The following is a 10,392-nucleotide window of genomic DNA, read 5'->3' as shown; positions in this document are numbered from 1 at the left end:
ACTGAAAGAAATGAAGACAGGTACTTTCAATCCACTAGTTACATAAGTAGTCAGGTGGCACTGGAGGGCTGGCTGATGCAGACCTCACAAGTGGCCATTCTTTTTATTTGGGGGGGGTTGTTATTCCCCCACGAGTATAGCTTGGGCTGTGATCGAGGCCATGCACTTGAGGGAGAGGCTAGTGTCAGGTCAAGACCCCTGTCGGCCCTTCAGCTACATAGAATGGATGCAGAGGCAGCAATATTATGGAATAGTTTAGCTATACACTCAACACTCCACTCCCTCTCCCACTTTAAAGACACTGTAGTTACTTTGGGCCCATCTGGATAACCCAGGGGATAATCTTCCCTCTCAAAGTCTGCTGATTAGCAACCTTAATTCCATCTGTAACCTTAATTGCCCTTTGCCACGTAACCCAACAGTTTACAGGACCTGGGGATTAGAACATAGACATTTTCTTGGTGTGAAGGGGGTGTTATTCTGCCTACCCCAGGAAGTATTGGATATTAGGGGTTTTTTTTGAATTCATGGTATGGAACTTAGAAGAGATACGTTGGCTAGAGATACACTCCTTAATTAGGAGTCATTAGTTTAGACTCAGTTAGACTACTCTTTGATTAGAGATAGTAATTCAAGATAAGGCAGTGGTGGCCCACAGAGAAAGTGTAGTCTGAATAGAAGAGGACCGAAAATAGAATTATCTTAAATGATGAACAACATTTAAGTGGTGGTCCAAGGAAGAAAAATTCACAAAGGAGACAGAAGTACAGCCAAGAAGAAAATCAGGAAAGCAAACATAGTGGATACTGTTGGTTGTCTATCAGCATCCAGCCCTCCCCCGCATCTTTGCTAAGAGAGCCCTGATTTTGAATCCCCTCACACATAGCCAGGGATTCAAGAAAGACACCCTCAACTAACCAGTACATGGCATTTCTCTGGTGGTGGTGGTTGTTCCAAAGGTGGACATGTGACCGACATTGGCCAAACCAAATTAAGGACTTTATTTCATGATTGGGAGGAAAGGTTCCTCCATTCCTCTGGCTAAGAACCAGGAAGCACACTGCCTTACTTACTGCTGGCAGCAATTTTAAAAATGATCATGAGTGGAACTAATCTTAGGATGAAGCTAATGCTGTGGATAGTAAAGCAAAAAGAATCCAGGTTGCCTAGTCTGGTGTAGCTCAGCTGTTGAGTGTCGACCTGTGATCCAAGAGATCATGGTTCGTTTCCGGGTTAGGGCACATGCCCATGTTGCAGGCTCGATCACCAGTGGAGGGCGTGCAGGAGGCAGCCGATCAATGACTCATCATTGATGTTTCTCTCTCTCCCTCTCCCTTCCTCTCAAATCAATAAAGATTTTTTTTAAAAAAGTACCCAGGTTGCTGGTGATGTCCTGCCATGGAATCTGCTGGGGAAGCCAGCCCTCTGAGCTTTGCTGTAATGTGAAATAACTATTTAATTGTCTAAACCAGTCTGGAATGAGGTTTCTTTTAACTGCCGCTAAAAGCCTTCTGATAGTGAGTACACCACAGAAACCCAGAAAAGAGTTTCAAGATCTGGAAAAATGAACTTTGCCCAGAGTTATAGAGAGGGCAAGTAAGGTAAGAACTAGAAAGGGTGAGTGGGTAGCAACAAAGAGGTGGTTGGTGACATTACAGAGAGCAGAACCACTGGGGAGGCACCATGTATTCGTGAGTTCCGGTGCATTCAAGGTGAGGAAAGGAGAACATGGAGTTTTACTACAAAGGAAAGGGAAAAGATGAAGTTATTGTTGGAGGACACAGGCACAAGGAGTATTATTTTTTACATGTTTAAGATAAGCATGTTTAGGAAGGATGATAATTATGTGTTTTGATAGGCTATTACCTGTTAGGCATTGTATTAAGCATTCCAAATCTTTTTCTTTTTCTTTTTAATATATCTTTATTGATTTCAGAGAGAGGAAAGGAGAGAGAGAGAGAGAGAGAGAGAGAGAGAAACATCAATGATGAGTCATTGATCGAGCCCACAACCTGGGCATGTGCCCTGACCGGGAATCAAACTCTGATCGCCTGGATCCTAGGTCAACTCTCAACCGCTGAGCCACGCCCAGCCAGGCAAGCATTCCATATCTTAATGTATTATTCATAGCACCGGTGTAGGATAGACATCATTATCTCCATTTACATATGAAGAAATTGAGGCCAAGAGACAGTAACTTTCTAAAGATCACATGCCTGGAAATTGGCAGATTCAAATCTGGGGGGGGGGGGGTCTTTATAACTTTGACAATCAGTGGTGAGCTCTCATCCACATTGATCAACTGTAGATTTTTGAAAGTGGTGACAGGTACATAAGTAACCAGTGTATAAAGCTTGTTTGGCAAATCTTCATTCTCATTACATTTTCTGGGTAACCACACATGAATACTGTATGGGATGTTACCCATATAATTTTAATAATTGGGTAACTCTCATGACTTTCTTTTGCTCTTTTTAAATACTTTAGTGTGCTTCCTCTTCTGTCTGAAACAAGGCTTTTGGTGTTTCATACCCTCAGGTCCCTAAGTGTATATTCATCTCTAATAAATTATTTTAAATGCCTTTCCATAGAAAGAATCATTTAAAAATGATCATTCTGTAACAATGATAAATTTCAGTTCCCTGGACAGTGTGTTAGGAGGAAAATCTCTTCCACATCATCACAGGCACCAAATTCAGTTTCTTCCTGTTGGTATCAGAAGAGCTCATCCTAAGGGCAGAATACTTAAATTAGTAGACAGCATCATCATCCTAACTCTACCTTCTCTTAGCTTGCAACCTACCAGTGAAAGAAAATAAGAGGAAAAATATTAAAAATCATATGTACTAAATGGAATTAAAAGAATCCTTTAAGAAACTTGTCTCAAACTAAAACTTGCTAAATTGAGATCTTATACAACCTGTTAAAGTAGTGATTTGTATACTCACATTAACTGGCTGCTGCTCCCTTTTAGGCTAATTGAGGACTCCTAGATGGCTCTGACTTTCTGGGACTTACATTTTCTTCTCAACTTACGTGAATCCAGATGTAGAACAGAAACTGATGCAAAACAACTGCCTGCATTCATTGTGCAGTTGCTAGTGCCTTCCAGATGGCCAGCTGAAGAGGTTAGGAAAATACTATCTATTCAGCTGCACAAAATAAAAACCAGCTAAATATGCACTGGGTGGGTATAGTGTTCCAGGAACCATTCTAGGCTGGGACTACATTGGTTTAAAAAAAAAAAAAAAATCCCTGCCCTCGTGGAGCTTGCATTTTAGTGGGAAGAAAGAAGCAATAAATAAATATACAATATGTCAAGTGATATTAAAAAAAAAAAAAGGGATAGGAAAGGCTGTGGGAGGGGGAACTGCCATTTTAAATAGACGGATAAAGCCCGGTCTCACCGAGAAAGTAACATTCGAACATTTGAGCAAAGACCACGGAATAAGGAGGAACAGGTCCTATGTGTACTTCGGGGAAGAGCTTTTTCCCAAGCAGAGGAGCAGTAATTGCCAAGTCCCTGCAGCTGGGAGCATGCCTGGAATGTTCAGGAAACAGCAAGTGAGCCCGGCCGGGCGTGGCTCAACGGTTGAACGTTGACCTAGGATCCAGGAGATTGAGGTTCAATTCTGGGTTAGGGCATATGCCCAGGTTGGGCTTGATCCCCAGTGGGGGGCGCGCAGGAGGCAGCTGATCAATGACTCTCATCGTTGATGTTCCTATCTCTCCCTCTCCCTTCCTCTCTCAAATCCATAAAGATATATTTTAAAAAAACAAGTGTCACTGGGGCAGAAGGAGGACTTCGTCACAAAACTGGTTCCCTTTCATCCCTTCTCAGGTGAGTCTGAATGTCCCATCAGAAAGTTTTCTCATCTTGGTATCAAAACTTCTCTAGGGGTTAAAAAAACTCACTAGAGAAGGGCCTCAAGTCCATGTCGGGATGAGCAAGCTCTGCCAAAACAAATGGGCAACAAAATAAAACACTTGTTTAGGCTTAGCTTATACATCCATGGAGAAATTTAAATGGATCAAAATCATTGTTGAACTGAGGGGAAGGAACAGGAGCAAGAATTAACATTTATTGAACACCGTAAACCAGGCATGGTAGGACTTACTGAGTTTTATGGGCATCAAATAAGATAGCCCACAAAACTGTTTATTAGCCCCCATTTTACAGGTGAGAACATTTAGAGCAGTAAGTAATAGCTGATAAGTAGAATCGAGATTTGAACTTGGCTGACTGACTTTAAAGTTTTTGCTTTTCCTCCTGTGAATAACTGCCTGGAACACCTCAAGAGGTCCTTGAAAGGAGTCCTTAGCATTCACAACATAAGAAGATTCCCCAATGAAAAGAGTCACAAAATATTAATGCTAAATTATTTCAGATAAACAAAGCCTTATCTGGTCTCATCTGATCCCCTACCGCTCCCATTATGGGCGTCCAGAGAGATTAAGTGATTTTCGAAGGTCACGTGGTTATGTGGCAGAGGTGGGAGGCCTCACTGAGCAGTGTACAGGGCACTGGGACTGAAGTTTTCAGCCCACTTCCCACTAAGTGTGTGGTCTGAGAAGTCCTGAAAGCTCTTCAGACTTCTGTTTCCTCATCAGCAAAATAGAGGTGATAGTTAAATGAGAATTCATACAATAAACACCACATAATTTCCATGAGATTTACTTCTCACCTCTATAATATAAATATTTCTGTTAGTCATGTTTTGAAATGAGAGAAACATAAACACAGAAAGGCAGGTCTCTAACACACCCCACTTCCCTCCACCACTACCACCATTAGGCCAGGCTGGGCCCACAGTAAGCAATCCTGGGCAGCCTAGGCCAAGACATTTCTCTGGGTCACACCTTGGTTCTCCTGAAGGCCTGGGTGTATCTGTCAACTATTGACACAAAATGATGCATCACCCAGAAATTCATGGGTTTGCAGTTGAACTCCATTCCCGTGGCCAAAGCAAGTCACATGGCTAAGCCCTACATCAAGGAGGGGCGTGGGGAGGGAGGAATAGAGTATAAAGTCTTGATCTAGGGAAGAGGGGAAAATGTCTTAATCAGTTCAAGTCTCCCCATGCTCTGATGCTTGTCTGTGGCCTGTTCCTGGCTATGAAGTTGAGAAAATGTGCCTATAGCCACGGTGAGAAGATATTTAGGGACTGCCTGAGATTTCAGGTGCAGATCTAAAGGGTCCCTGATGTACCCAAAGGCAAAGAAAATAGGACCTTAGCCTTGGGATTGAGCAGGATAGAAAGAATGAGCTCCAGATGATTGACTGCTCTGGGAAAACCCGTGGTGGAGATTTCAGATGATCTGAGAACCTTGGTTGTGGGAAAATTCCAGTGAGGTTACAGGTAAGTTCTTACATGAAGGAGACTGAGCTAGAGCAGCAAAGGTGAAGAATCTCCTCCCTCTATGATTCCAGTTTTCTCCCCTGAGTAACTGGCCAGGATTAGGGCATGACCCCTATCTGAAATAGAAATTATCAGATTCTCCAAAACTAAATCAGAACCTTCAAGAATTTACACAAGCAGTAAATCCCATACCTCTGAGTCTGAAACAAGTCTAAATACCTGTTACAGTGGTGCCTCGGTTTTCGAATAACCTGTTCCGGAAGACCGAGCTCTGAAATGTTCAAAAACCGAGGGATCCACAGCCCACAGCTGGGCCTCAGGCTCTTGCCCTCAACAGAAGCGGTGTGGCAGGTTCTACTTCTGAGGCGTGTTCAAAAACCGAAGCATTTCCAGGTTTACAGCGTTCGTAAACAGAAATGTTCATCAATGGAGATGTTAAAAAATGGAGGTACTACTGTATTTTAAATAGTTCAAGAGCTTTTACACTGAAAGAAATGGATAAAATATTACTATACCTAATATCCAATTTCATACTGTTTCACTAAAAGCATCTCCTGGGAAATAATCTTTCTTGTATCCCACTCTTTGGGAAAGGACTGAATTTGCCTTAGTTTTGTTGAATAAAGAATTGAAAAGATGGATACATCCTAAGAGCTCTCTGTGAGAATTGCAATCCAAATCTGTTATTTCCTTGGTCTCCAGTTTTGCAGTGAAATGCCTAATATCAAAAGGTTCCCTTCTTAAGGGTATCTTGGAGGAGCAGCTCTGTGGGAAATGGACACTCTGCATCCCTTCTCTTTCACCAAAGGGACAGAGACTTTCGATGTGTGAGGCCACTTCCGGCAGCATCTCTCAGCATCTAAAAAAGGCCCTGCTTTGTGAAATATGGCAGGGGACGAGCGTGAACTGGAAAAGGCCTGCAGTTTTCCTTGAAGAACTGCTCCCTTGCGCGGCGCGTTGTTTCTTCTCAGAAATTGTAGTCTGTCGCCACCTGGTGGTCCCTTTGTCTTCATGTTTGGAATAACAAGCACTGGGCGTCTTAAGATTTGTACAAGATTTGCCCTAATACAAATCACACTGTCTTCCTTGATTAATTTCTTTAATATTAGAGTATTTTCATCGTCTGGCTATCTAGGGGGAAGGGACCATTTGGCCATTATCTGAGCAATTCAGCTCTCTAGGAGAAACGGTTGTAATTTCCGGAGTCCTTTCCAGCGTCCCGCTGGAATTCTGCCTCCCTCGCCCCCCTTTAACCCTTCCCTGCCTCCTAGGAGTTGGTGAGTGTGGCCTGTGGGGTAGGGGTGTCGACTTAGCCATGGTCTCCACAGTCCAGAATGACCTGGGGAATTACCTTTAAAGTACACAAACACACTGAATAGACCTCAGCTCCGATCTAAGAAAAGCCCAGTGTAAACTTAACAACGCTTCCCACAGCCCTGGTCTCAGGAGACAGACGTTTAACACGTGAACTGCCATATTCTCCCTCCCTCCCACTCCTCTCTCTCCTTTGTCGTCCATTAGGTACTTAAAATACACCTTAAAGAGCCCGCTTAAATAAACCAACACGGTGGCTCTCAATTACCTTTCCCGGAGGCTAAAAATGCTAAATACGTCAAAAAACAAAACAAAAAACCCACAAACCCACAACCAACGACTGACGTTTCTCATTTACTCACCTTGACTTGGACCCTATTTTGCGCACGGAAGCCTCCCCGCAGCGCGTGAGGGAGCCCCTTCCACGCCGGACTCTTCCCTCCCACTCCTTTTTTCCTGTGGTGAAAGGCTCGGCTCCAAATCCGGTTGGACTGTGGGAAAGGGCACTGTGGGCGCACGGTCGCGCTCCCGAGCCACAGCCCACGCTGGCCTAAGGGGAGGCCGCGCTCGCCGACTGGGTGGGCAGCCGGGCTGCGGGCTGGCGAGCCCGGGGAGCGCCGGGGGTCGCGCTCGCCTACTCCTCCCGCCCCGGGCGTCGCGTTCCCGTTTCTTCAAAGCGCTGAACCTCGGATCAAATGGCAACCAAACAGCTGGGCGGATACCACTCCCTTCCGGGCTACCCCTCCCCTCCGGTTCGAGTCCCCAGAGGGAGTATCATTTTCCCACCCCCATTGTCCAAAGCACCTTCCCATGGTCATCATAAAAGATAAAAAGAAGAGTGGAAAAAAAAACAAATATAGATTTCAAATGTTCTGAAGAGCCAAAAGACGGCCACGACCCCCCTCAGTATGATTTCTTATGGGAAGGAGAGGAGGGGGCGCAATACTCCACCACCGCCCCCAACGAGGGGAAACAACCAGCAGTTGCGGCGGGAAGGGAGGCGGGCTGGGCGCGGGGCAGGAGCTGCAGACTGACGCGGACCAGAAGGGAGCCTCCGGGGCCGGACCGCGGGCGCTGTCCTCGGTGCTGAAAGCGCAGGGCCCTGCCTGCGAGCTCGACGTGCCGGAACCGTGGGACTCAGACCTCCAGTTCCTTACCATCTCCGCCGAGCCCAGGATTCTGGGTTGGGGTGAGAGATAATTAGAAAATAAATCAAAGTTCTCAAGTCTGTTACGCTCCCCGCCTAACTGGAATGTCAACTCCTTGAGGGCAGGGATAGTATAAGCTGCTAGGACAGTGTAAGCTCCATGAGAACAGTGTCTGGCACGTAGTAAGTGACAAATATTCGTTTAATTTCTAACATTTAATTAAACATTTTTAAATTAAGGACAAGCCCTTAGCCCTCCCCTCCATAAAGGAGAAAGGGGAAAGGTCCCCGCAGCTGGACCAACCTCGCTTTAATTTGTGATACCCAGTCTTGTGGATTTCTTTTTCCAATGAGATCATTTTCTTGGCTAAAAACATTAGGGGTGAGCGGTTTGGACACCGGCGTCAGAAGGGAGTGGTTGGAAATTTCTCAGTCTGACGCCACAGGTGAAGGTAAACGAATCTTCCTTGGGGAGAAACTTGGGTCGTGGGAGAAGGTTGAGGAGCCAGAGGGCGAGCCGGCACCTTCCCGTGCCAGCTGACCCGGAGGGGCGCCAGGATTTTTTTGTGTCTTCCCTCCTTTCTCCTTGCCCCTCGCGTATTGCATAATAGCTTGGGCACTGGGCTCCATGGTTGGTACAACCATCTCTTCGGGAGGCTGGAGGAGAGGGCGTGGGTGGGATTCCGAGCCTCACCTGGGAGGAAACCACCCATTTCAGGCGTGAGAGAGAAGCTGCGCGCCGCGTGGTTCCAAGGAACGCTTCGTGCGCCGAGTGGGCACGCCCACCCTTCCCAGCCCCCAGCTCTGGCCTGGAGCTGCGGCTCCCCCAGGCTGGCTGTTCAGGATGCTTTTGTGTGTTTAAAAAGTGCCCAAGTTTTTATCGTAAGGTTCAGGGAGGGCGACAGTATTTTCTTTCGTATCAAGGGCAACGCGGTTATTTCAAACCTCACAGCGAGATCTCTCTTACTGATCGGACTATATCTTCTCAGGGCAAATCTTCCATCTCCCTTACGGAATTTTCAGAGATTTGTAAGATTTTCTGCATTTCCACTATGTCGTGGTGGAAAGTGATAAACCATTAAGAGAGGAGAGGCGGCCTAGGGGGGACGAGCAAGGCCGCAGACGTGTCCATAAATAACCTTCGCCTGCTGCGCAGCAACAGGGAAAAAAGGATTACGGTGAAAACGAGCGGTGTCATTCGGACACGCACAAGGATCGACTTCGTTTTGCCCTAAATAAAAAGGTGAAGTAGAGGAAAGAGGGGAACATAATTTAGCGACGAGGGTAGCTGGGGGATGGCTTGAAGGGACAGGACTGCACAGCCAGCCCCTCCAGGTGTTGGCTCTGGCGCGTCAGGAAAGACCCGGCTGGCACAGAGCCGCTCGGTTTCTGGGCGCCTGGCGCCCTCTGGTGGAAGTTTTCCGTGAACGCCCTTTTGTGGTGAGGGGCTTTCTGAACGCGGCAATTCATGAAACGTGCTTAAATGTTGCAAAAGGAGAATCCTAAAAAGCAAGGACTTTTACACACACACACACACACACACACACACACCACCGTCACCACTCTGTGCTCGGTTCCCCGTGTGAGTCGAGTGTCACTCCTGCATATTAACCTTCAGATGTGATCAGCCAGAATTACTTCTTTCCCCGTCACCAAGAGGACCAAAGTTAGTGAGGAACAGAATAAAGAAATAAAATGAAGTCACTATAGTCATGTGAATTACTAAAATCGAGTAGGTTGAGGCGTGAGAAAACAATTCTATTATGTTAACCAACCTGGGAACTTCAACTTTTTAACTTTCCGGTCTTGCCTCAACGCCTGGATATACATCAGCCCTCCCGACAGCCCTCTGATTGCCCCTGAAGGACTGTGGAAAGCATGTTCGGGTACCCAGACCGCCTGGCATCCATCATCCAGACCACCCCGTCATCGAGGGGATTACCTTCTCGGACCAACCCAGAGCCTAAGCATGCAGGGCTGACTTTTCTTAAGAACTTCTACGAGAAGAGCCTTCAACCTATCTTTCTTCTTGGGAACACTCTGGGTATTGCCGAATTGTGTCTTCGGTCTGCAAACCCTAAAGCCCTCGGATAAATCTTTATCACTTCTTTCTAGTCCACGCCTCTGATTCGTCTACACTAGGTGGACACTAGGAGGGAGCCCAAAGTGGGTGTGAGACGGGACCCTTTACTCTGCCGTGGCACTGGGTAGCTGTGCTCAAGTGAGGGGCTTTGGGGAGACCTTGAGCTGGATGAGAGAACGGGTGGGAAGGAGATGGAGATTCCCTCAAGGGTCTGAGGGTTCCCCCTCATCTCTGCCTCCTTCGCTTTTACAACAATCCTGGCTGAGTAGAGGGCCAGAGAGGACACTGCGTGAGCTTTCGCGTGGCTGGGGAACTGCTGGGAAGGAAATTGAGGCAAAGCCACTGCTCTTGTCTTCTCGACGACATGGGGGTGGGGGAGGAGAGGGCGGAAGTGCCCAGCCAAGCAGGATTCTTCACAGGAATTATCTTTTCCCTCGTCTAACCCGACACTGCCTACTTCAAAAAATAGAGCGTGTGGAGTACATTCT

This window comes from Miniopterus natalensis, chromosome 8 (assembly GCF_054644295.1).
Source record: "Miniopterus natalensis isolate mMinNat1 chromosome 8, mMinNat1.hap1, whole genome shotgun sequence".
NCBI lineage: Eukaryota > Metazoa > Chordata > Mammalia > Chiroptera > Miniopteridae > Miniopterus > Miniopterus natalensis.
The sequence above is the reverse complement of the archived record's forward strand: the minus strand, read 5'-3'. Positions refer to the sequence as shown.